The sequence below is a fragment of the Mustela lutreola genome, chromosome X, assembly GCF_030435805.1.
Source record: "Mustela lutreola isolate mMusLut2 chromosome X, mMusLut2.pri, whole genome shotgun sequence".
Taxonomy (NCBI): domain Eukaryota; kingdom Metazoa; phylum Chordata; class Mammalia; order Carnivora; family Mustelidae; genus Mustela; species Mustela lutreola.
Window position 1 is genome coordinate 36,232,409 of NC_081308.1, and position 27,915 is coordinate 36,260,323.

The window sequence follows — 27,915 nt, forward strand, 5'->3', positions numbered from 1 at the left end:
CCTGCTTCCCCCTCTCTCTCCGCCTGCCTCTCTGCCTACTTGTGATCTCTCTCTGTCAAATAAATAAATAAAATCTTTTAAAAAAATGTTTCAGGCAAAAAAAAATATTCATCAAGCTATACTCTTTATTACTGTGAATATTGTATACCTCGATAAAAGAAGAAAACAAGCCAAAACAGAAAAGTTGGAAGAGAATCATCTGTCTTCTAAGTAAGAAAAAAAAGTTACATGTCTTCATTGAAGTATTTTTGTCTGAAATTAATATAGTTGCTCTAGCTTTCTTTACATTATTGTCAGCACAGCATATGTTTTATGGTCCCTTTTCTTTTAACTTATTTGTGTCTTTCTTTTTTTTTTTTTTTTTTTTTTTAAAGATTTTATTTATTTATTTTACAGAGAGAAATCACAAGTAGATGGAGAGGCAGGCAGAGAGAGAGAGAGGGAAGCAGGCTCCCCGCTGAGCAGAGAGCCCGACGCGGGGCTCGATCCCAGGACCCTGAGATCATGACCCGAGCCGAAGGCAGCGGCTTAACCCACTGAGCCACCCAGGCGTCCCTATTTGTGTCTTTCTATATAAATTGGGTTTCTTGGGGGCACCTGGGTAGCTCAGTCAGTTGTATCCAACTCTTGATCTTAGTTCAGTTGATCTCAGGATCATGAGTCCCTAAGTCCTGCATTAGGCCCCATGCTGGGTGTGGAAGCTACTTTAAAAAAGAAAAAGGTGGGTTTCTTATAGACTACAAATAGTTGGGTCTTATTTTTTTAGTCTACTCTGACAGTTTCTTTTACCTGGTGTATTTAAACCATTGATATTTATTGATCTAGTTGGATTAATATTTGCCATATTTGTTCCTGTTTTCCATTCATTGTCCTCATTCTTTGGTTTTTAGTTTTTGCCTTCCACCCATTTTATTTATTTATTTATTTATTTTTTGGAATGAGCTATAATTGATATATTATTCTCAGGTGTGCAACATGATTTGCTATTTGTGTATATTGTGAAATGATCACCACGATGCATCTAGTCAACATCCATCACTATATATAGTTAATTTTTTTCTTGTGATGAGAACTTTTAAGATTTACTCTAGCAACCTTCAAATATCCAATATAGTGTTATTAACTATAATATCTATGCTGTAAGCTATGTTCCCATGACATTTATTTTAAAATTGGAAGTTTATACCTTTTTAAAAAAATATATTTTTATTTATTTATTTGATAGAGATCACAAGTAGGCAGAGAGAGGGAAGAAGCAGGCTTCCTGCCGAGCAGAGAGCCTGATGCAGGGCTTGATCCCAGGACCTGAGATCATGACCTGAGCCAAAGGCAGAGGCTTTAACCCACTGTGCCACCCAGGCACCGTGGAAGTTTATACCTTTTGATACCCTTCACCTATTTTGCCCGGCCCCTCCAGCCCCCACCCTCCCAACAATCACCAATCTATTCTCTATATCTATGGGTTTGTGGGCTTTTTGTTTGTTTTTTTAAGATTCCACGTAGAAGTGAGATCATATGGTATTTATCTTTTTCTGTCTGACTTGTTTCATTTATGCCATCAAGGTCCATCCATGATGTTGTCATAAAATGGCAAGATTTCATTTAAGATTTTATTTATTTGAGAGAAAGAGTCTGGGAAGAGGGAGAGAGGGAGGAACAGACTCCCCACTGAGCAGGGAGCCTGATGTGGACTTGATCCCAGGACCCTAGGACCATGACCTGAACTGAAGGCAGACACTTAACCGACTGAGCTACCCAGGCGCCCCAATTCCATTCTTTTTTATGGCTGAATAATACTCCTGTGTATGTGTATCACATTTTCTTTTATTCATCCATTGATGGACACTTGGGTTGTTTCCATATCTTTGCTGCAGGGAAAGTGGGAATGCTGTATTCTCTGGTTTTAACCAAACATTTTGTGTTAGTGTGTTCCCATTCCTCTCTTTGCAAATCAGTTATACTTCTTTTTTTAGTGATTGCCCTAGAGTGTGCAGTATACTTTTGCCACTAGTCCATATCCACTTTCAAGTAACACTCTTTCACTTCATGGAGAGTACAAATACCTTTTAACAGAATGTTTCCAGTTCCTCCCTTCTGTTCCTTATATCATTGCTGTCATTTATATTACTTACAGCTTATTAAGTGTTGTTATTGCTAACATTATCTCTGTTGCTATTTTGAACAAACTTATCTGTTAGATCCATTAAGAACAAAAAATAAAATATTTTATTTGACCTTCATTGATTTCTTCTCTAGTGCTCTTCCTTTCTTTGTGTCAGTCTGAGTTTCTGACCTGGATTATTTTCCTTTTTTCTGAAGCCCTTCTTCTAACATTTCTTGCAAGTCAGTCTACTGGCAACAGATCCCCTTGATTTTTGTCTGAGAATATCCTTCTCTTTGGTAGGATAATTGGCTGGATATAAAATTCTATGTTGGTAGTTTCTCTCAACACTTTAAATATTTCACTCTTCACTCTTCTCTTCTTGTTTGCTTGGTTTCTGAAGGGAAATCCAGTGTCATTCTTAACTGTTGCTCCTCTGTAGGTAGGGTGTTTTCTCCCCTCTGGGTTCTTTCAAGATTTTTTCTTTATCTTTGGTTTTCTACACTTTGAGTAGGCCATGTTTAGGACTATATTTATTGACATTTATCATGCACAGTATTCTCTAAACTTCCTGGATCTGTGGTTTGTGTCATTAATACTGGAAAATTCTCAGCCATTATTACTTCAAATATTCCTTCTGTTCCCTTTTCTCCCCCTCCTGCTTTCTGTTATTCCTATTATGCATATGTTACATCTTTTGTAATTTCCCCACAATTCTTGGATATTCTGTTCTTTTTCATTCTTCTTTTTTTCTCTTTGGATTTCAGTTTTGGAAGCTTAGGTTAACATATATTCAGGTACATTTATTCTTTCCTTGGCCATGTCTGATCTACCAATAAGCCTATCAAAGGCATTCTTCATTTCTCTTATAATGTCTTTGTTTCTAGCATTTCCTTTCGATTCTTTGTTTCCAGCTCTATGCTTATTATTACTTACCTGTTCTTACATGTCCACTTTTCCCACTAGAGCTCTTAGCATATTAATCATAGACTTTTATTTTATTATTATTATTATTATTTTTTAGATTTTATTTATTTGTTTGACAGACAGAGATTACAAGTAGGTAGAGAGGCAGTCAGAGAGAGGAGGAAGCAGGCTCCCTGCTGAGCAGAGAGCCACATGCAGGGCTCGATCCCAGGACCCTGGGATCATGACCTGAGCTGAAGGCAGAGGCTTGAACCCACTGAGCCACCCAGGCGCCCCAATCATAGACTTTTAAAATTCCTGGTTTTATAATTCCCACATCTCTTCCATATCTGAGTTTGGTTCTGATGCTTGCTCTGTCTCCTCTTTTGTATGTCTTGTAATTTTTGGTTGAAAGTTGGGCATGATGTGCTGGGGAAAGGAACTGTGATGAATGGCCCTTAGTGATATGGTCACATGATGGGGAGGAGAAACAGTCTGTAGCCCTATGATTGGGTCTCATTCTTTAGTGAGCCTGAGCCCCTGAATTGTAACCTTCGCAAGTGCTTCTCATTTATTTCTTTTCCCTCCAATTTAGGTGAGACAGAAAGGCTAGAGGGGGCTGGGGCTATAGCTGAGTATTCATCTCAAAAAGGCTAGAGAAGCCCACCCCCTACCCCCTTAGGCTTACTTTCTCCTACCCCTACTGACAAACAAGAGGGCTATTTCTCTTGAAAACATGGTGGAACTCCTAGAGGTAAAATTGAACTGGACCTTCCTGAACACATGTGTGTACATGCGTACACACACACACACACACACACACACTCATTCACTTCCAGAGTTCTGAACTCTAGCTTGTCCACATGGAGCCTCTGGTGATTCATCATTACAGTTTATTTTTTGTTTTTATTTTATTTTATTTTTTTTAAGATTTTATTTATTTGTCAGAGAGAGAGGGAGAGAGAGTGAGCACAGGCAGACAGAATGGCAGGCAGAGGCAGAGGGAGAAGCAGGCTCCCTGCCGAGCAAGGACCCCCATGTGGGACTTGACCGTAGGGCGCTGGGATCATGACCTGAGCCGAAGGCAGCTGCTTAACCAACTGAGCCACCCAGGCGTCCCCAGTTTATGTTTTTTTTATTCAGGACTGGCTCCAGCTTTCGGCTTCCATTCTAAGGCTTCTGCTATAATAAACTGTGACTGTCTTGTATTTACCTATCTCTTGATTTGGGGAGTCAGCACTTAGCTCTGTGACCTCAAATTTCTGATTATCTGATAGGAATTATTGATTTTCAATCTATTCAACTTCCCATGTAAGGATGGCATTGATGAATTTCAAGATCCTTACATGTTGGACCAGAACTGGAAGTCAGCATTTTCTTACAACAGCAAAAGATTAAAAAAAAAAAAATGGCAAATGCACATAGTGCATCAGTAAAGGACTGGCTGTTGATTTGTTTATTTATTTATTTTTAAGATTTATTTATTTACTTTAGAGAGAAAAGGCACGAGCAGGAGGGGCACAGGGGGAGAGCAAGAGAATTTCAAGCGGACTCCACACCAGCATGGATCCTGACGTGGGGCTCCATCTTAAAACCCTGAGATCATGACCTGAGCTGAAACCAAGAGTTGGATGCTTAGCCCAGGTGCCCCAAGGACTGACTATTTAAATTACACTGCATCCACCCAGCAGAATACTATGTACTCAAAAATGTCAGCTCTAAGATGTCCTGATACAGAAAGATTTGCAAGATATATTTTTAAAAGATTTTATTTATTTATTTATTTATAAAAGATTTTATTTATTTATTTGACAGAGAGAAATCACAAGTAGTCGGAGAGGCAGGCAGAGAGAGAGAGAGGGAAGCAGGCTCCCTGCTGAGCAGAGAGCCCGATGCAGGACTCGATCCCAGGACCCTGAGATCATGACCTGAGCCAAAGGCAGCGGCTTAACCCACTGAGCCACCCAGGCGCCCCAAGATTTTATTTATTTTAGAGGGAGAGAGAGAGAGCAAGAGAGAGCGAGTTGGGGGACAGAGCAGAGGGAGAGGGACACGCAGACTCAGTACTAAGTGCAGAGCCTGATGGCAGGCTTGATCTCAAGACTCAGAGATCATGACCTCAGCTGAAACCAGGAGTTGGCTACTCACCTAACTGAGCCACCCACATGCCCCATTTGCAAGATATCTTAAGTGACAGAATGCAAGGTACAGAAAATAGATAGCATGAGTGAATGTTCTCTGAAGTGATTAAATGTTTGTTTTTTAAAAAGGATATGTATCTATATCTAGTATTCTTCAAAATAAGTAAAGGAAATACAGTTTTTAAAGATTAGTGGCAAATAGACCAAAATTACAACAATCACATTTTAGCATTATAAGGGTTGTTTTGTTTCTCAATTTTCCAAACTTTCTAAATTCGTTTACATTATTTCTCTAATTTTTTTAAAAGATTTTTATTTATTTATTTGACAGAAAGAGATCAGAAGTAGGTAGAGAGTTAGGCAGAGAGAGGGGGAAAGCAGGCTCCCAGCTGAGCAGAGAGCCTGATGCGGGGCTTGATCCCAGAACCTTGAGATCATGACCTGAGCAAAGGCAGAGGCTTAATACACTGAGCCATTCAGGTGCCCCTATTTCTCTAATTTTTTAAAGGAGTATTCATATGAAAAAAAATCTGGAGGTTAATACACCAAAATGATACTGGTCATTGGTTTTGGTAATGGACGTAAGGAAAATTTTTCCCATGTGCCAGACATTTTGTAATGTTATATCAAATATACAATAATGTTTTTTGTTGTGACACACATGCAGATTTTATTTTGTTTAAGCATCTGGTGTCCATGTTAGGCTTGAAACAGGCTGATTACACCACCTGTTACATTAGCATTCCTAGCACACATTGAAAAGCTATTATAAATCACTATTTTGATATATAGTCCCATGTTTGTTGAAGGACTTGATAAAGCAGAAAAGAGTGGCTGATTTGGAAACAGTATAGTTTTTCTCCAAGTCCTTGAGCAAACCGAGTGAACAGTGCAGCCACAAACAGCACATTCTGTAAACCTCTTACTTGACTCTGCAAACCCAAAAACAGAGCAGGAACAGTCATGTCCTCTGCATTACCTAGATCAACCCAAGAAGAAGCAAGAAGTCCTGAAATGAGCCCAGAAATAAAAAGAAGGGAGAAATTGATGCAATATAGTTGACAAATCATTTGCATTTTTATTTTAAAAAAAAGTAAATTTTACCTAAAAAAATAAAGGAGGCAAAATGCATACCTAAGAGCCAAGAAAGAATAGCTGTTTCTAGCAGACAAAAATGTAATGCTTAGAAGACAAATAAAAATGAAAACAAAAACTGGAAACCTTAACAAATTTGGTTGAAAGAAACCTCTTTGTGTTTGTGAAGAGTTTGAATTGCAGAATATATTTAGAGAAATAACACTTTATTATATCTTACATGTATAAAGTAATTATATGTATAGATTAGATTATATATGTATAGAACATATACGGGGGCACCTGGGTGGCTCAGTCGGTTGAAGATCCCACTTGAGATTTCTGCTCAGGTCATGAATCATGGGGTGGAGCCCTGTATTGGGCTCCCTGCTCAGTAAATGACCAAGCCTATATTACTTCCGTCTTTGGTCTTCGTCCAAGGTTCTTGGCTTATAGCTAGCTCCCCAAATCCTTGAAATTTCCTGAGCAGTAGAGCAGTGAGAACATCTTTTGTCATAATATTTGGACTTTTGTCCACAGTTCCTGAAACTTTATGACTTCAGAGCCATAAAGTGGAATGGGTGTCTTCTTATGCATAACAAGCTCCTCTTCTGCCACCACTGGGTATATGTTAATGAGGTGACTTCTGGAGAGCACCTAAGGATGGGAGCTGGTTGCCAGGAGAACCAACTATATGATTGGAGGGTTAGAACTTTTTCAGTTACTCCCACCCCTCTAAATCTCCAGGGAGTAGAGATGGACTTGAAATTGAACAGATCACCAGTGGTCATTGATTAAGTTAATCGATACAATCTGTACAATGAAGGCTCCATAAAAACCCTAAAAGGAGAGGCTTTAGAGAGCTCCCAGGCTGGTGAACAAATGCAGATATGGAAGGATGGTACACTTAGATACAGTGTGGACTCTCCATGCCTTTTACCTGTACCGGTCCCTATGCATCTCTTCATCTAGCTGTTCTTGAGTTTTTTGTCCTTTTATAATGAGTCAATAATCTAGTAAGTAAAATGTTTCTCTGAGTTCTGCGACTTGCTCTAGCAAATTAATGGAACCCACGGCCAGTGTCATGCGAACCTTTGATTTAGAGCCATTTGGACAGAAGCACCAGTGACATCCTGGATTTGTAGTTGACATCTAAAGTGGGGTAAGGGGGGACAGTCTTGTAGGACTGAGCCCTTAATCTATAACCCAAGGTTGGGGAGGGGGTCATTGGACCCTTCAGTCTATAGCTGGTTTGTCAGAAGCACAGGTAACAACCTGGAATTGTGATTGCCATCTGAAGCGAAGGGCAGTTTTGGTAGGACTGGTCCCTTAACCTGTAGAATGGGATGCTATCTCTGGGTGGGTCGTGTCAGAATTGAATTGTAGGATACCCAGCTGGTGTCAAAGAATCATTAATTGGTGATGTGGGGGGAAACCACCTCCCTCCCACAAACATGTTGAAATTGGTGATCAAAACCTTGGACTGAATAGTGATTACTTTTTTTCTGGCATAAGCAGTAAATAGTTCCACATTAGAGTGGACTTTGAAGAAACTCTAACAGAAGGAAAAATTGGTTGAAATTTTGCATTATTACAAAATTTCCAGGCTAGCCAAGAAAAAATAGGGAGAGTGTGCTAAGACAGAAAGCAGGATGGAGCTGGGGTTTTACCAGGCTGCAACCATGTGGAGAGAATGTAGTAAGACTTTGACTTGGTGTTTGAATTACCAAATGGTTGGTCTGGGTGACTGCAGTGCAATTTTTTTAAAGATTTTATTTGCTTATTTATTTGTCAGAGAGAGAGAGAGGAAGAGAAAGCACAAGCAGGCAGAGTGGCAGGCAGAGGCAGAGAGAGAAGCAGACTCCCTGCCGAGCAAGGAGCCTGATGCGGGACTCCAGGACCCTGAGATCCTGACTTGAGCTGAAGGCAGCAGCTTAACCCACTGAGCCACCCAGGCGCCCCTACAGTGCAGTTTTGATTATAAAAATGGTTGAAGGGGTGCCTGGGTGGCTCAGTGGGTTGAGCCTCTGCTTTCGGGCTGTCTGCTGAGCAGGGAGTCTGCTTCCCCCTCTCTCTCTGCCTGTCTCTCTGCCTATTTGTGATCTCTCTCTCTGTTAAGTAGATAAATAAAAATTTTTTTAAAAAATGGTTGAGATAATCTGGTGGACTTTGCAGGTTCACATTTTAAATCATGAGGCTTATATTTTAGCTAGATAAGACCTGGAACATTTGGACTCCTTGGGACAGACACACAGAGCTGAGCTATACCACTCTTAAGGAGTTCTGAGTTCAAGATAACTAGCAGTGGGCCATGAGTGAGTGAGGCATAATCAGCAGCCCTAGTTCATGCTGAGGTTATTTGCTTATGCCATAAACATAACAGGATGATCCAGGCTTCTAAGGAGGCATAGTTGTCATTCTCCAACTGAGAAAGTGAGTATTTCTTAAACCTAGATGACATAAGTCAGACTAGTAGTAAAAATAAAAGGATCAGATTATTTTGTCCCATGGTAGTTTATATAAAATACATAAAACACAACCCTTCGAATTTTAAATAAAACCTGGGAGATTCTAAAACCCTAGAATAAAAGCAGTGAGACATCCCTGGCGTCTGCATACAGGTCCTTGCCTGGAATAGGTAAGTTTCAGAGAGATTCTTCCACAGCAGGACAGACTACTTTTCTTTTTTTCAAAAGATGTATTTACTCATTTATTTTTTGGCGAGAGAGAGAGAGAGCATGGGTTTTCATGAGTTGGGGAAAGGGCAGAGGAAGAGCGAGAATCTTAAGCAGACTCCCACTGAGTGGAACGCGGGTCTGGATTTCACATTGCTGTGATCATGACCTGCTGGAAAACAAGTCGGTCTCTTAAACGACTAAGCCACCTAGGCGACCCTTACCACATTTTTATATGAAAGATAGTAAGTCACTGGGGACTTTTCCTCATTCCATTCAAATCACAAAGCCTTCTCTAGGAGACATATAACCAATTTTATATTAGCTTAGCCATTAATCCCGAAGACCTTTTAACAAGTATGAAATAGTCAATCCCTTGTCTCTAGAATTGGGGAATGTGTGGCCCTGAAAGTATTAACTAGTTATCAGTTTATCCAAGAAGTTCTCTGTTCCTTTTTTGTTCTAATTGAAGTACAGTTGGTATACAGTGTTCTTTTAGTTTCGGGTGTACAACACAGTGATTAGACAACTCTATAGATGTGCTGTGCTCACTACAAGTGTAGCTATAATCTGTCACCATACAACACAGTACTGTTGACTGTATTCCCTATGCTGTACCTTTCGTCCTGTACTTCCTACTTTTTCCTTCCATAAGGGGAAGCCTGTACCTCTCAGTCCCTTTCACCGTTTTTTCCCCCACCCTCAGCCTCCTCCCCTCCGGCAACCACCAGTTTGTTCTCCATATTTTGGGGTCTGTTTCTGCTTTATTTTGGTTTTTAGGTAACACATATAAGTGAAATCCTATGGCATTTGTCTTTCTCTGACTTCTTCGCTTTGTGTCTGTTCCTTAAGATAAGTGTCCTAGTAAACAATGAGTATACTTATTAAGCACTTCTGGTTGGACAAATAAGAGTGCAGTGGGAAATTTTATGAGGAAATGTAATATGATAAGGCTTTGCTCTACCAAGATAGAACCAGGAAGTAAAACATTACAGTTTTAAAGCTAAAGGAAGACGGGTGTTAGAAACGAGAAACCAAGGGGTGCATGGGTAGCTCAGTCAGTTAAGAGTTGGACTCTTAATGTTTGCTCAGTTCTTGACCTCAGGGTCTTGAGATTGAACCCCACCTGGGGCTCCTCGCTTTGTAGGGACTCTGCTTGGGATTCTCTCTCCCTCTTCCTTAGATCCTCCTCCCCCTGCCTTCTTGCATGCGCAGTTCTCTCTCAAATAAATAAATCTTTTTTAAAAAGAGTAAGAAACTAAAATGAAGGAAGTAAGAAGGAAGGCCTGGATAATATGGACTTTTAAGGAGCTTGCACTATGGCATTGAACCTATTCTTTCAACTTAAAACTATTCAGTGCCTAGGACATTAACTGAGTGGAAGGTGTCAAAAGTGGGCTGTCCTGTAGGCCACACCCACCTTGGGAGCCACAGTGCTCAACGGTAGCTTCACAGAGCACAGGAAAGAGTGAGTTGCTGGTGAGTTTGACCTGATAGATGAATTTCCCCCTAGAACTGCTGGTGGGAGTGTCATTTATAGGCTAAAACATATGAAAGTGAATTTTTTCCCACTCTTTAAAGCTTTATGGTAGAATATATATATAATCTAAAAGTAATCATTTTAACCATTCTTAAGGGTACTGGTTATTGTTGAGTGCATTTCACAGTGTCGTGCAACCATCACTTCCAGAACTAAATTTTCATCATCCCCAACAGAAACACTTTACCTTACCCTGTAAATAATGACTCCCCATTCCCTCCTCCCCCAGCCTCTGGTAACCTCTTTTCTGCTGGCTGTCCATGAATTTGTTTGAGGTACGTTATGAAGTGGAATTATACAATATGTGACCTTTTGTGTCTGGCTTCTTTCATTTAGCATAATGTTTCAGGGTCCATTCACGTTATAGCCTGTGTTGGAATTTCATTCCTTTTGAAGTCTGAATAATACTCCATTGTGCACTACATCTCGTTTTTCCACTCATCTGTTAGTGAACATTTCAACTGTTTCCACATTATGGCTGTTGTGAATAGTGCTGCCCTGAACAAGGATGAACAAGTATCTGAGTCCCTGCTTTCAATTCTCGTTCTATATTGGGTCTATAGTTAGGAGTGGAATTGCTGGTCCATAGGGTGATTTTATGTTTAGGTTGTGGGGAACTGCCAAACTTTTCTATAGCAGCTGCCTCATTTTACATTCCCACTAGCAGAACACAAGTGTTCCAATTTCTCCATATCCTTGCCAGCACTTTCTATTTTCCCTTTTCTTTTTTTTAATTATAGCCATTCTAATGGGTGTGAAGTGGTATCTCATTGTGGTTTTGATTTGCATTTCCCTCAAGACTGGTGATGTTGAGCATGTTTTCATGTGCTTATTGCGAAAAGAGCCTGCTGGGATTTTGATAGGGATTGGGTTCATTATGAAGATCAATTTGGGGGGTGTGCTGCTATTTTAACAAAACTAAATCTTCTAATCCTTGAACATGGGCTGTTTTTCCATTTATTTTGGTCATCTTTAATTTCTTCTAATGTTGTTTTGTAGTTTTCTTTTTTTTTTTTTTAATTTGACAGACAGAGATCACAAGTAGGTAGAGACACAGGCAGAGAGAGAGAGGAAGCAGGCTCTCCGAAGAGCAGAGAGCCCAACGCGGGGCTCGATCCCAGGACCCTGGGATCAGGACCTGGGCCAAAGGCAGAGGCTTTAACCCACTGAGCCACCCAGGCGCCCCTGTTTTGTAGTTTTCATTGTACAAATCTTGGATTTCTTTTGTTAAATTCTTTTGTTAAATTCATTCATTACAGTTTTATGCTTTTTGATGTCATGATGTAATAGAATTGTTTTCTTAACTTCATTTTCAGATTGTTTATTGCTAGTATATAAAAATACATGGGGGGCACCTGGGTGGCTCAGTTGGTTAAGCCTCTGCCTTCGACTCAGGTCATAGTCTCAGGGTCCTGGGATTGAGCCCCACATCAGGCTCTCTCGGCTCAGCAGGGAGCCTGCTTCTGTCTGCCTCTCTGCCTACTTGTGATCTCTCTTTCTCTGTCAAATAAATAAATAAATAAATAAATAAATATAAATATAATCTTTTTTATTATTGATCTTAAATCCTGCAAACTTTGACAAACTCATTTATTAGCTCTAATAGTGTTCTATAGTAGATTTCCCAGGAGTTTATATATATAAGATCATGTCATCTGCAAATAGAGGATAAAAGTGATTTAATTGTTTTCTTACCTGTGTGCCTTTTCTTTTTCTTGCTGTGGTTTGAACCACAAGGGCAATGTTGAACAGAATTGGTGAGGGTAGACATCATTATTTTTTTTCTTTAAATATTCTTTATTCATTTATTTGACAGAGAAAAAATCACAAGTAGGCAGATGTTGGCAGAGAGGCAGGCAGAGAGAGAGGGAGAAGCAGGGATGCGGGGCTCGATCCCAGGACCCCGGGATCAGGACCTGAGCGGAAGGCAGAGGCTCAATCCACTGAGCCACCCAGGTGCCCCAACATCCTTATTAAAGGTGCACTTTCAATAGGGTTAAAAGACCGGTTGTTCAACACTTTCCAATCCTGTCCTTTCCAATCCATGGGCAAATCACTGATCCTTTCTGTTTATCTAAAATTAGTGATAGCAATATAAGTTTTGGCTACCTCACAGGGTTCTGAGGATTAAGTAAAATCATGCGGTTAATAAACCTACAGTGTACACAGATGGTAGTGTCTGCTATTTAGGGGCTCATAAGCTAATGGAGAAGAAAAGCCATTCATGGAAATACTTATAAAACAAGGTAAAATGTGCTATGAATTATTCGGGCTATGAATTTTTTCTTGGATACCTTGTTAGATAATTTGGGGCAAAAACATGAGTTTAGTAACACATAGAGAAATGATTTTAAAATTTAAGATACTAGTAATGTACTGTCATACCCAATTAGTTTGGATTCCATTTTAACAACTCTGTTATAGATTAACATAGCATAACTAAATCTAACTCTCTTCCATACAAAATATAACAATCTTATTTTATAAGGGTCTGTGACAATTTTGCATTTAGTGTCCAAAAGCACTTTTTTTTAAGTCAGAAGGAAATGTGGTAGATTAGGAACTGCATTTCTTTTCTCATTTGGTCTCAGAGGTAGATTATATAGAATTGATCGAAGCACACCATTTATTTGAAATTAGCCTGATAACCTTTACTTTGGAATATAAACATGTAGAAAATAGGCCATGACATACATGGTGCATGTAGTGGGTTCTTAAGGCCTTTGTCGATTCTAACACTTTTTTTTTTTTAATTGTGTTATGTTAGTTGTATTGATTTGGCAAAAGAACCTGATCTTGCTGTTCAGTACTGTTTTGTCGCTGTGCCGTCCATGTCACTTTATAGATCTTTCTTTGCTGTTCTAAGGGCTCCTATGCTCAGAGGGTGGTCGGTCACAGTAAGGTTGTGAGGAAGCCCAGGCGCTTACAGGTCCTGAAGCTGCAGGATCAAGGGAATGAATTTCTCAGAGCACTTGCTTTATAGGGGGGGGTAGGTTCCCCCAAACCTCCACGTAACCCCCCTCCCACCCCGCAGGAGATAGCCACACCTTCCGTCTATCGGCAAGGAGCAGGTGGCCAGGCCCTGGAGACCTGGCACTGCTGCCACCCCCAAGGTACCCGCCCAACGGGCCTGGCTGGCTCACGGGCCAAGTGACGCGGGTCAGCTCTGCCCCCGGGACCCCAACGCACCGCGGGTGAGACCGCCCAGCGCGTGGTCTCAAGATCTTGTCTTTCCGCTACCCCTCCCCCCACAATCCCGGAAAAGGGGGGAGATTGGTGACGTCATCATCCGGGCACTCGCCGCCGGGGCCACGGTTCACAATGGAACAAAAACAAGCGGCCCAAGTCAAACTCTGAGCGACGCAGCTGCGGTTTGCGCGATTAACCCTTTCCTGGCCACACACTGCCAAATCTCCCAGCTCCTTCTCCGCCGTGGTATGCCAGATCCTTCCGGATCTCCCTTCCCCCACTTTTCCTTGTCCTCGTGTCACCTCTGTTCTCACATCGCTCCTGATACGAGGGGTTTGGAACGTAGCGCGATCCCCGAGGGGCCGACGGAAAGACACCGTACTGCGTGAACAATCTGTACCGCATTGTGTTCCCCTCCCCCACTCCAGTTCTCCGGGTTCCAAGCGCCTCGCGCCTGGCCGGGCTTCCCTGGTAGCACGCGCAACTCTCCCTGGCTCGACGGCCCAGGGTGTCGGGGAAGGGAGCAGAAGGAGCAGCTGAGCGAGAAGGGGGGGTAGTGGGGAGGAGGAGACGAAGGAGGAGGGCCAGGGGGCGGGCCTTGTGAGGGGCGGGGCTAGATGGGGGCGGGGGATCATCACGGCTTTGGGCGGCGCTGGGGTTAGTGGGAGTCTGCGCCGCCGCGCTGCTGCCGCCGCCGCCACCAGTGCTGCTGCCGCCGCCGCTACCGCCGCCGCCAGTGGCCGAGCGTTTTTTTTTTTCTTTTTTTTCTTTTCTTTTCTTTTTTTTTTTTTTTTTTTTTTTTTTTTTTGGTTTGCCGGATCCGCCATATTGGCGAGGACGGGCGTCCGCGGCTGCGGAAGCTAGTCTCCGCCGTTGTCGGAGCCGCAACCTCACAGCACCCGGCCCGTCCGGGCCTCTGCCGCGCGGAGCCCCTCCCCGCGTTGCTCAGCTCTCAGGCCTCGCGGGAGCCCGCCGCTGCCGCCTCTCTCCCGGGAGGCGGCCGCCTCAGCCCTCGGTGCTCCGGTCGGCGCCGGGAGCGAGGAGCGAGCCGCAGCAAAGCGACCAGGCCCGGAGCGGGGAAAGAGGCGGCGACCACGAGAAGGTGAAGCCGCCACTGCAGGAGGAGGAGCGGGAGGAGGTGACGCAGGAGAAACGCACCGCCCGGAGCCCGTCTGAGCTCAGTTAGAGCCCCGGCCCGAGGGGAGAAGAGGGAAGAGGCCGCCGCCGCCGGCTGAGGAGGAGGAGGCGGCCGCGGCCACCGTTGCTGCAGGGCGGGCGCGGCGAGCAGCGAATTCCGGCGCCCCCGTGCAGCTTCCTGGTCTTGACGCCCGCAGCCTCTCGACACACTTTGTCGTCAGTCACCCCCAGGCTTGGGATGCACCCAGGGTCGGCCTTGTCCTGGGACTGAGTCTTGCAGCTGCCTGCTGCTTCCGCGTGCCCTGCTTCTGAGGAGAAAACGCCCGGGTCGTGCGGTGAGTAGCCGGCCGCGCCGGGACGAGGCGCTTCTCCGGGGCCAACAGCTGGATCTGAGGGGAGGACGGCGAGGGGGGTGTGCGAGCCCACGGTTCCTCTCTTGGCGGGCCGCTGACTGGGCCGGGGACTCCCCGGCCCCCCCTCCCCACCCCACCCCCGCCTCGGGGTGGGCGAGCGCGCGCGGCGCGGGTGGGGGCGCGGGACTCCGCTCGGTGCCGAGCCGGCGTCCCGGGAGCGTGGCTGTGTGTTTTGGACTGTAAGGGAAAATGGCTGACGGCTTCGTCCCTCCCCCTCCTCCCCCTTCCAGTCCTGTCTGGGGCCGAGTAGGAGGATGGAGTCTCGGCGCCCGGAGTGCAGCCCCCGCATCGGCGCCCGGGGGCCGGGTCGGCTGCGGGGGCTAGTCGCCCCCGGCCCTCGGCCTTGAAACGGGGCTCTCGGCAGACTCGAGGCCGCTCTCCTCCCCAGTTTAGTTCCACTTGACACCAAACGCCATTACTGAGGTGGAGTGATTTGGAGCAGCAGAGCTAGGCCTCCGCTCGGCTACGCCTGGCTATCAGGCCCGACGACTTGTCCGCTTTCCCCCCACCCTCCCGCGATAACCGTCAGCTTCTTCTCGGCCCTCTGGACCGAGAGCCTGAGCCGGGTTATCGGCCCCCTACACCTCCGTCGTCCCCTTTCATTTGCTGAGGGCCAAAGCCGCGAAAGCTGTTTTGATGCAGAAATCGCCTCCCACCTAGCTTGGACCCACCACCTTTCTATTTTTAACTGTTTATCTGCAAAAATATTAGCCTCTGCGAGCTTGGTGATAATGAGCCCTCTAGGTTCCTGTGGTACGAGGCTTCGGGTTCCAGAAATTGTTTATTTTTCATTCATTGTGAAATACTGAGAGTTACGGAGCAGGTGTATACGTTGTTTTGTAATCTTTATAGGGGTTTCTGTGGGGACTAGAACTTATATGGGAATTTAAGATTTCCAGTGGAACCTGCTTAAACTATGCATATTTTTTGAAAGTTACATGGTTATAACCTTAATTGGATTTTCCACCGTGCAGTTTACAGGTGTGTGTAATTTCTTCGGATTGTCTTAGAATTGAACTGAGCGAGTTGTGGTTTTAAGTATTCGTGCCTTATTTGGGGTGAGGGAAATACTTGTAGCCGTATTTTACCTGGAAACTCAGGAACCTCCTAAATCTACATAACGTTTGTATACTTTCACTTCTGAGGAAGAATCTGGGCTGTATTTATTGATTAGGAAACTTTTCAGCAGGTACTTAACCCTCTCTTGGAGCTCATTATCTACTCTGAGTGATTATATAGTAAGGACTCGTTGGCTTTCTTAATCCGTACACTTGAATTTAAAAATAGAGACTGCAAACTCTCCTTTAGATCTCCCTGGTCTACTGATTCAGTGGGCTGCCATTTTGGTTTCAGCAAATGCCTCTCAAGTTCTTAAAGATTAAGCTTTATTGTTCCAGTGTCTGCATAGAGGGAAAAATAGAAGTATTTGAAATTGGTGTTCCCAAAGGTGAACTCAAAAAATGTTTGTTATGTTTTGTTTTCTTTATTTTAAAAATAAGACATTTGGAGTATACAGATATTTTCCCCCTACCCTTTTTCCTGTATTTTTTGTACGGACATTTAACTTGGAATTTTTAATGTGTTATTTTAATGTTCTCATGCCATTTCTTCCTTTTGTTTGCTGACCTTGGTAGTTTCTGAGAGGAAAAATTTCTGGAGGGATTGAATAACGGCAAGAACAGTACACGTGAGAATCTAAATTCTTCAGAAAGTTCTTTGAAGGGCAGAGTTTACCTTTTACCAAATTATTGTAATCCCTTGTTGGTGTTCCATACTTCTCTTGTTTTATTGATGGAATGCTCAAGTAGGATTTACTCTGGATCTTTTTTTCTTCCAGGATCTTGAAATAAATATTCTGACATCTCAAGAAGATGAGGGATTTCGTGGCTGTCTCTTCAAAGATAAATTTTTTTCAGATGGTATTAATAATGCTGTTTATAGCTCTTTAAAATGGATATTTGTCATGAATTTGTTAGTCAAGTTCTTGATTAGTTGGACACAAGCAAGCATTCTTTCAGTTTACTTTTATAAGGTTAACTTTAATGAAGTTTTTATATTTCTAGAATTTTTAATATTGAAACCAGTCTTTGTTTAAATTAGGTTAAGGAAGGTTGTTCAAAATATATGGGGGTGTGTGTTACAGATCAGTGTTCTTGTAACTCTTTTGGGCACTTTGGGAAAGGATCTTATTCTGTGGTTCTTGAGCTAGTTGTGTTTGTCTTTTGGTGAGGTTGTTTTGTTTTGTCCTGTTTTGTTTGTTTTGCGTTTGAATTCTAAAATAATGTGATGGTTTCATAATAGCCTGCATTATATATCCCCTCTTGCTGGTACGTTTTCCGAATCTTGATACTTCCCCCCGCCCCTAAAAATTGAGAGGGGGGAGATTTTAGTTTCCCCCTCTTTTTTTGTTTTTGTTTTTGTTTTTTGAGTTTTATTTTTGAAAGCTGCCCTGTTTGTTGCTAAGTTCTTAGTATAGGACCTAACGTTAATGTTTGGGAAAGGGGTTAATGTGTTAACCCTCAAACCTGACTGCACTTTAGAATCACTTAAGGGAGTTTAGGTGGGGGGAAGAAAAATACTGATGGCTGGATCTCACTCTCTGATACTGATTAGTTCTGATAGGGGTCCTGGGCAAAGGTTTATGTTAAAACCACTGTGGATAATTTCCATGCAGTCAGAGTTGAATACCACTGTTAATGCTCTTAGCGTGTTCTTATTGAACTTTCAAGCATTTAAATAAGAAGATGGATTTTTTTTTTCCTCAACTGTTTTCAATTATCAGCATAAATAATGTCTCCATCATAGAGGTGAGGGATTGAGGTCTGTCAACCAGTGGTGTTTCAGCTACGGTGCCACATTAAAGAAATGTGACTGATCACTATTTTTAAAAAACATTTGGAACTTTCATCTGTTTCCTGAACCAGATTAGCTTTAGATGAAAATTTTAATAAAAATATGACAATTATCTGCAACTTGGGAAATAAGTTAGTTAGCCAGGGAGCTGTTAAAAGCTTTGCAGCAAGTAGGTTCTTCCTCTTCCATATGTCTCCCAACATGTTCTGCTTGATAGTTTAGTTGGTGGGTGTGTTTATGACTAAAATAATGTTAGGCAACATAACGTTCCTAAAAGATGTAAAATCCAGGCATTTGTCTCCCAGTAATTTATTTAAATCGTCTCATAAATGAACATTTAGTATCATGTGAGCTTCTATTATCTCAATTTGAAAATATTGAGTTTTATTTAGCTTGGTTTAAAATCAGTGTAATTTTTACAAAACGTTTTCAAAACTAGAGGTCTCCTTTTGCGTTTTCATAGTATCAGTTTAATGGAATAAAGGAAATAGCATTAAACGCCTTTATTTGGTGTTTATTTCTCTTAATTCTCTTGGTCCGATGTCTTAAATTCTGTATTGAGGCTGGGGAGAAAGCCTGCTAATGCGAAATCTAGGAACTTTCTTAATGCAGCACAGGATCTCAAAGATCTTTCTATTAATGGTCATTGTGATCTTATTTTCTATGGTATAAAGTATGAAAAGGAAAAGAAGACTTTATGGAACCTTTTATACTTATGTTTATTGGTGTTTGAATTAATCATTCAATTTTTACTGTTGAATGTAAAGTAATGACCAATGTAAATATACTTTTAAGGAACAAGAAGTGAAAAAGTACACTGTTAAGATACTTTTCCTAAATTTGTTCTTCATTCGTGCATGTTCTAGTCTTGTGGGCTTCGGTATGCATGTACACACTACACAAGTATTCTATAAGGGTTTTTAGTTCTGTTTCCAGCTACTGTCTAACAATGATTTTCTATCTCAGCTGTGTATCAGAATCACCTGTAGAGCTTTACCAAAATCCCCCCCCCCCCCCAAAAAGGGGTATTTTTCTAGGTCTTATGCTCTGGAAATTATGATTGAGTTATTTTGGGGTAGAAACTAGGCATTTAAAAAACTCAAAAAATATTTCTGATGTCCCGCTAGGGGGTTCTTTGCACTTCATTTGAGGAAAAGAGAAGAGCTGAGATTCTTTGAGTTTTGTGTCCTATCATTAGGCAGTAATATTCTCACTTGAGTTTAGTTTTGCCAATCACACTGTCAAAAATTCCAGGGGCGCCTGGGTGGCTCAGTTGTTTAAGCGGCTGCTTTCCGCTCAGGTCATGATCCCAGAGTCCTGGGATCCGTCCCCGCATCTGGCTCCCTGCTCAGTGGAGAGCCTGCTTCTCCCTTTCCCTCTGCCTGCTGCTCTGTCTACTTGTGCTTCTCTCTCTATCTCTGTCAAATAAATTAAAAAAAAAAAAATTTCAGACACAAGGTAGCAAAAAGTTTAGAAGCTAGATTAATAGTTGGGAGAGACCAGGATTCCAGAGTTTCATGTATACAACACAGACACAAACACCCCAAAATTCATTATTTCTTACTGAGCACCTTCTTGGGAGTCAAGGCTCCAGCTCTAATAATACTAGCTTATTAATACCTGTTTTAAGACATTGGTTTGCTTTTAATCCATTCCATAAATATTTATTGGGCATCTGCTATATGCCAGGTCCTTTTCTAGAGATTGCTATTGTGTAGAAGCTTATGTTGTATGAAGTGAAGAGCATTGGACTGGCTGATTGTTTAAAGTCTTTCTTAGCTCTGATTCTGTCATTCTTTATTGTGCCTCATAGATGGGGAGACTGAATTTTGTTATAAAAATATACCTAATTATTGTATAATCCAATGGAATTTTCCTTTTATTTTTCAGTTTCTTTTAAATAGAATTTCATTCTGTCTCCATTCTTCTCCAGTGAGTACAAATGTCAAGTACAGTATGCGAATTCTTGCTTATTGAGTTTAAGAATAGCTGTACTTGTAATGCTTTTAATTTTTGGCCAGGAATTACATACTGTGCTGTTCAACCCTTCCTCCTGCCATTCCTTTTTTGTATTGGTGCTCTGTCAGTTACCTCTATGCTATTGGTGTTTTTTTTTGTTTGTTTCACTTACTTTGTTTAGATGCTTTGGTTTTTGTCCTCCAAATTTTAGATTTGTGGCATTCATCTTACCAGACTCAAGATCCTGTCACTGATATATTTCTAGTACCTAGAAAGTGCCTGGCACATAGGTATTCAATAATTATTTGTTGGATGAGTAGTCAATTTACCATATTACATTCTTTGTGAGTATGATTTCTCTATTTTTTTCTTTTTTTCTAATTCTCTTTATTACTTGGAGTTACTTAATTGATCTGATAATTGTCTTTTATTTTTTATTCATTTTATTTATTTATTTTAAAAGATTTTGTCTATTTGAGTGAGAGAGCACGAGCAGGGAGGAGGGGGAGAGGGTGAGGGAGAAGCAGACTCCCCACTGAGCAGGGAGTCTTATGTGGGACTCCATCCCAGGATCCTAGGATCATGACCTGATCCGAAGGCAGAAGCTTAACTGACTGAGCCACCCAGGCGCCCTGATAGTTGTTTTATGATGAGCAGTCCTGGAGGGAGTCTTAGACCTCAAACTCCTTGTTTTTCAGATGAAGAGCATGGCTTTAAAAGCTGCTGAAGTAACTTGACTAAGGTAGTGTACATAGACTACGTTCTGCATGAAGTTCTTTCCATATTTAATAAGGCACAGTAACTCTTCTTTGATTTCTGTTACCTTTGTAGTCACTGTCCTAAAATTCACACTTAAATTTCTCTCTGATGATGGTTAATGGGTAATAAGGTCAGCAGTTCTGTCCTTTACCTTCGTGTATTACAGAGCATATAGAATAATAATACTCTTTACAATAACTGCCTGAATGGCAAAATCTGGAGGAATATCTGACTCCCAATACCTAGAACTGCATACAAAATTGATGTATCATCACGTTTGGGCTTCTTTCAGTTTATCTTTCTGTAACTGATCAATCATAGAAGTTTTGAACACTTCAGACCCATATTGATTGGCCAGCCATTATTAGAGGAATTGTTTTCCTTGGCATGAGTTTGAGCTGGTTGTCTTGGATCCCATCCTTGGTTGCAGAGCCTATGAAGTAGGAAGAGAAGAAAATTTAGATGGAAAGGAAAAAAAAAGGGAGTAGGAGACGACAACTCCCTTTCCTCTCCATTTATGCCAATTTCCTTCCTACCGACTTTGGTGTTTTTATTCTGAGTTTAGGTTGTTAGATCTCTCTTGTGGTCTTTTCTCTCATTTGGTTATTTCTAAGAACTGAGTACGTCTACTCAGACAGCAGAAAGAATGGAAATTATTACATGGCATTAGACCCATGTTGTGTCTAACAGAGTATTTTGCCCCTGATCAAGGTAGTATATAAAGATTTGGTTGTTTTCCTTGATAATACCTCCCAATTCAAATTAGGGATCAGCAGACTTCTCAGTAAAAAGCCAGATCAGAAATGTTTTGGGTTTTGTGTGCTAAGAGGAGAAATTAAGATTATTGGGTCAATATTCTGTGGGTGAAATTCAAAATATGATGGTGCAATTATTTGTAATTTGGGTCTAATAAGAATAGAATGGGAGGGCTCATAAATAGTGGGTTTTTGTTTTGTTTTGGTTTGGTTTGGTTTTTTGGGGCCTAATGGAGGATTTAAAGTTAGTGTTCCCTGTCATTAAATTGGTTGTAAATATTCCTGTGTGAAATACATTCTCAGCTTGTGGGCTATATAAAAACAGGAGGTTGGATTTGGTCTGTGAACATAATTTGCCAGCCCTGGTTTAGGGCAAGGTTCTAAAACCTGGAGGACTTGTTAAAACAGATTTCTAGGTCCTGCCCCCTGAGTTTGATTCAGTAAGTATGGGATGGGGCTCAAGAGTGTGTATTTCTAACAAGTTTCCAAGTATGGAACTACCTTTGGAGAATTACTGGCTTAGAGATGAATTCCAGCATATTTTACCTTTCTTCAGGCTTATCATTTTGTCTGATTTTACTTGAATCCTTTGTATTTCATACTTGATTTTATTTTTTTTATTTTTTTTTATTTTTAAGATTTTATTTATTTATTTGTCATAGAGAGAGAAGCGAGAGCAAGCACAGGCAGACAGAGTGGCAGGCAGAGGCAGAGGGAGAAGGAGAAGCAGGCTCCCTGCCAAGCAAGGAGCCCGATGTGGGACTCGATCCCAGGACGCTGGGATCATGACCCGAGCCGAAGGCAGCCGCTTAACCAACTGAGCCACCCAGGCGTCCCTCATACTTGATTTTAAATTCTGCACTTACATGTTAAATGGTTATTATGTTCTAGGTATTGTGCCAGATAACAGAGATATAAGGTGGGCAAAACAGAATTGTTCCTGTCATATATACTGGTTAGAGTGAGTTTAAAAATCAGTTTCTGGGGCACCTGGGTGACCCAGGTGGTTAAGTGTCTGATTTTGGCTTAGGTCATGATCCCGGGGGGCCTAGAATTGAGCCTTAAGTTGGGCTCCCCACTCAGCGGGGATTTGGCTTGTCTCTCTGCCCCTCCCTCTGCTCACATTCACACACACACATACTTTCTCTCAAATAAATAAAATCTTTTTTTTTTTTTTTTTAAGATTTTATTTGTTTATTGGACAGAGATCATAAATAGGCAGGGAAGCAGGCCTGCTGCAGAGCAGAGAGCCTGATGCGTGGCTCTATATGGGGCTCCATCCCAGGACGCTGGGATCATGACCTGAGCTAAAGGCAGAGGCTCCAACCCACTGAGCAACCTGGGTGCCCCTAAATAAAATCTTTTTTAAAAAATCAGTTTCCACAAGCCCTTTAGAGCTAGAGTCTATGAAACAAAAAGCACCATTTGGAAAGCAGGGCGGTGGTATTTGATACTCATTAAAGGAAAGCTAAATTGGAAGGAAACATTACAAAATATTTCATTAACTTGATGTTTTAGGGGCTAATGTTTTGTATAAATGAATTTTTCAGATTACCAAAGCTTATTTGTTTTTTTAAAGATTTTATTTATTTGACAGACAGAGATCACAAGTAGACAGAGAGAGAAGGGAAGCCGGCTTCCTGCTGAGCTGAGAGCCTGATGCGGGGCTCAATCCCAGGACCCTGGGATCATGACCTGAGCTGAAGGCAGAGGCTTTAACCCACTGAGCCACCCAGACGTCCCAAAGCTTATTTTTATTTTTTAAAGATTTTATTTATTTATTTGATGGAGAGAGAAAGAGAGAGCATCAACAGGGGGAGTGGCAGAGGGAAAAGCAGCCACCTTGCTGAGCAGGGTGCCGGATGTGGGGCTCGATCTCAGACCATTGGGATCATGAACTGAGCCAAAGGCAGATGCTTCACTGACTGAGCCACCCAGACACCCCTCCCCCCAAGCCTACTTTTGAATACTTAAACCAATCTGTTATTTGATGGAAAGCTTTCTAAAGATGCTATATACTTTATAATTTATCATCTGATTATGAAATTAATGTATTCTGTTAAAATGTTTGGGTAGCACATAGGAATAAAAGGAAAAAGAATATGCAAACCCCACCTTCAATAATTCTATCTTGTAGAAGCAACCATATTATTTAAATATGTGTTAAAAGTTCTCACCAGTTATGTAATTCACCAAGTCATGTATCCTCGTGTCTGCTGTCCTCTGCCTCCACTTACTCCTGTCTCAGGCCTTGAGTGTGTGCCATTTGTTCATCCTGTGTAGGAGACGGTTTTCATGTCTCTCTTCCCTCGCCTGCTCCCCTTTCAGCTACTGCATTTGTAAACACTGCTGTAAACTTTCATTAAGAAGTTGATTTTCATATAACTTTGTAACTCAATTTCCCACCATTTTTTTCTTTATCCCCCCCATCTTTCATTTGCTTGACTCTCCCAATCCTCCATACACTCTTTATTCTTCCACACTTCTGTTATTTTATTTCTTCAATATCCTTTTTAGGAGTTTCCTATTCTTTGTATCAGCCGGAGGCTCCAAACTTAATACCCTTGAGATAGGGAACTGATTAGGGATATAAGTCTTTAACATTACTGGGTAGGTTGTTCTCATTTGTTATGTTGGTTGACTTTGTTCAGTGGTGGATGAAATAACACTGACACAGGAAATTAAGTATGGCAAATGTGCAGTAAAGCTTATATGTGAAAGGTGAGGTGTAATTAGGGATTTTTATAATAGTTGGAAAAAGCTCTAGGAACATGTGAATCTATTATTTGGCTTTAGAATATTTAAATTTCTGTCACATTTTCAGGGATGTGTTCTGTATGGAAGGGAAAGGTACTGCCTAGGCTCTTGTGAAAGTGATTGCAGAAAAATTCATTTACTCGTATTTAATCAGTATGTTTACAGCTGTTTATTATATCCTTTGTAGATACAAATCAGTTATCCAAAGTTCTTGTTAGTTTTTGATTTTGAGTGTGTTGAGCTGGGGTGAAAGGGATTTTAAGTCCAGGCTGAGGGTGGGAGGAGGAACCTAATGTATTTCCTGCAGGTATATTCCTTGTCTGACTGGATGTCATTATCTGAGCCATATAAATGTCAGCTGTCTCAAATTGCTCCTACTCAGTGCTCGCTTCGGCAGCACATATACTCAAATTGCTCCTACTCAGGCATTACCTGAGTTATTCTCAGTGCATCATGGGAAGAAGAATCATCAGTGAAAGGAGAAATGGCAAGATTCTTTGGCTTCTGTTCATCTACACAGCCACAGGAATTGTGTCCCTCATCTCTTCCTGCTTTCTCCAAATACTCCTCAGAACTGGGGCACTTGACTGGCTCAGTTGGTGGAACATGCACCTCTTGATCTCAGGGTCGTTAGTTCAAGCCTCATGTTGCATGTAGAACTTACTTAAAAATACCAAAATACTGCCTAGAATATACCATGGAAGCTCTATCCAAACGAGGTCATTCTGACATAATTCCAAGCTGCTTTTCCAAGGCGATTTCTTGTTCTCCCATCTAATCAATCCATACTTGATGTGGATGGCCCAGCCTTTCCTATTCCCATGGTTTTACTTCTTTGAGCTCCATCTCTCCCCTTTATGGCTAGCCTGCAATGTCTAGCTTACAAGCTATATTCATGAAGTATTTTCTTTTTTTTTTTTTTAAGATCTTATTTATTTGACAGAGATCACAAGTAGGCAGAGAGACAGGTGGGTTGAGGGGGGAAGCAGACTCCCCGCTGAGCAGAGAGCCCCATGTGGGGCTCCATCCCAGGACCCCAAGATCATGACCTGAGCTGAAGGCAGAGGCTTAAAAGAGCCACCCAGGCACCCCTGAAGTATTTTCTTTAGTTGGAAATAGGTCTTTACTTTCTGTGAATTCTGGTAGCATTTTTCCTGTGCTTTTCTTTTGGTCTTAACTTACTTTACTATTTGTTTGTGTTTCTTCAGATAAAGCCCCTGGAAGGTGGCTCTGGAACTTCCGGAGGCTCAGTTAAGTCTGAACTGTCTTTTGTAGGTGGTCCAAACCTTCCTCAGCCTGATGGAGAGAGTGGTATAGTAGGTAGTAAAGAGCTCTAATCTTAGTCAAAGGCGTAGATTACAGTTGTAATTTCTTTACCAACTAGTGAGCAAGTTCTTAACCTTCATGAAATCGTAAAGTGAAGGCTTTGGATTGGGTGATTGATTTCTTAAAACAATTGAATTCATTAATTTAATACCATACTGGTGCAAGGGATACAAAGGTGATTCTTACTTACAAGCTTTATTGTCTAGCAAGTTAGGCAATTAATTATACATGTGGTAAGTGCTATGTTACATAGAGGTGTGAAAAATGTAGTAGCAGAAGAGATGAAGAAATCATTGTAATTTGATGTTGAGTGAGGTTTGCTGAAAGTGTGCTCTTTTGGTGGCCCTGTGAGTTAGAGCAGGGACTTCTGGGCAGTGGGAGCAACTTGAGATCAGGGTTGGTTTGTTGGTTTTTGTTTTGTTTTAGGGCACGTATGTGCACACACGGAGGGACAGGGGAGTGGGAGTTGGGAGGAATGGCAGAGAGTAGGGGAGTATCAAGCAGGCTCCGCAGAGTGTGGAGTGCTATGTGGGCCTCCATCTCAAGACCCTGAGATCACAACCTGAGCTGAAACCGAGAGTCAGATGCTTAACCAACTGAGCCACCCAGGCGCCCCAAGATCAGGGTTTTTAATCTTAACAGTATTGACACTGGAAGCCAGATGATTCTTTGTGGTGTGGGGTGCTGTTCTGTTCCTTTCTGGCCTCTACCAACAAGGTGCCAGTAGTACCTCCTCCCCTCCCCCCATTTTTTTTTTTTTTAAAGATTTTATTTATTTATTTGACAGAGAGAACTCACAAGTAGATGGAGAGGCAGGCAGAGAGAGAGAGAGAGGGAAGCAGGCTCTCTGCTCAGCAGAGAGCCCGATGCGGGACTCGATCCCAGGACTCTGAGATCATGACCTGAGCCGAAGGCAGCGGCTTAACCCACTGAGCCACCCAGGCGCCCATCCCTCCCCCCATTTTGATAACTAAAAATATTTCCAGACATTGCCGTCTGTGTCCTGGAAATAAAATTTGAGAACCACTACTTGAAATGGAGGAATGGAAGTGAAACTGCAGTGTTTTAGAGAAAAGTTAGTAGGAGACTATAGAAGGAGCATTGGAGATAATTGAGAGGGAAGGGATTGTGGGAGGTGAGGCTAGATCACAAGGGACGAATTTGGGTGCCACATTAGGGCCCTTCTGTTTGTTTTTAGGGTAATGAGATGAACCTTTAAGTTAAAGTGAGAGATTATTGGGTTTGTGTTTTTGTTTTTTTTTTAAAGATTTTATTTATTTATTTGACAGAGAGAAATCACAAGTAGATGGAGAGGCAGGCAGAGAGAGAGAGAGGGAAGCAGGCTCCCTGCTGAGCAGAGAGCCCGATGCGGGACTCGATCCCAGGACCCTGAGATCATGACCTGAGCCGAAGGCAGCGGCTTAACCCACTGAGCCACCCAGGCGTCCCTGGGTTTGTGTTTTTGAAAGATAATTCTAATGGCACTGTGGCAGACCTGTCAGAGGAGAGTTGGGGAGCAGAGAGAATTTGAGGCAGTATTTTTAACACTGGCTAAGGGAATGGAGTAAAGGAAGTGAGCTACCTGGGACTCCCCTTGAATGAGGGAGTTCCTGCTAATTTGACTTTGGCTTCCATCATTGAAGGGAGTGTTGAGCTGGAAAGCAAAGCACCTTTAATTTCTTCAGCTCTTCCCCCATTCCCAACTTCATATCTTCACTTGAGAGCTTCTGACTATTGATATGTCTTGAAAGGTCATAGAGAGGAATCTGGGTTATAGAATGACTTTTTCCCAGTGTAGCTCTGTTACTTAAACAGTGGATTATCAGAGCACATGGCTTTCTTACCTCCTCCCTCCCTTAAAATGTGGGGGACTAGAATTTGGTATCCAGAGACTGTTAACTGTTGGCTCACCATGGTTTGTTGTATAGGCATTATTTTACAGCTTTTAAATTAGATTGATACACAAAGGTAGAATAATAATCGTACTATTCAAATAATTGCATTAATTCCATCGCTCCTAGTTTGGAGGTTTTTTTTGTGTTTCAAAACAGCATTCGTATTTGAATTGAAAATGGTGTAGTCAGTGGAAGGGTACTGGACTTCGATTAAAAGGGCTGTGTTTTAGTTCCATTTACCCTGCTCTCTGTTAATCACTTAATTCTTGGGTCCTCATTACTCTTATCTTTAAAAGAGATGACTTAAGCTACCACTTTTTTTTTTTTTTTTTTTTGAGTTAATAAATTTTATCTTTATCCCTAGAGATGTATGGATTCCAGAGAAGAAAGATTTTCAAGTAAAGGAAAATGGGAAAGGTTAAAAAAGAGTTAATA

At 41.8% G+C, this 27,915-nt stretch overlaps 1 protein-coding gene across 4 annotated transcripts in view; it reads left to right on the top strand.

The window, feature by feature from the left end:
- The window catches only part of USP9X (ubiquitin specific peptidase 9 X-linked), a 461,171-nt gene that overhangs the window by 306,843 nt on the left and 126,413 nt on the right, over positions 1-27,915 (top strand). For 2 of the 4 annotated variants that reach the window (XM_059158616.1, XM_059158619.1), the window contains exon 1: positions 14,448-15,098. The exons of 1 other annotated variant lie outside the window; for it this stretch is intronic. The gene's annotated coding sequence lies outside the window, so the exon portion shown is untranslated. Of the gene's footprint in view, positions 1-14,447; positions 15,099-17,013; positions 17,096-27,915 lie in introns of those variants that run through there. One more of the 4 variants, XM_059158618.1, reaches the window with a different exon arrangement.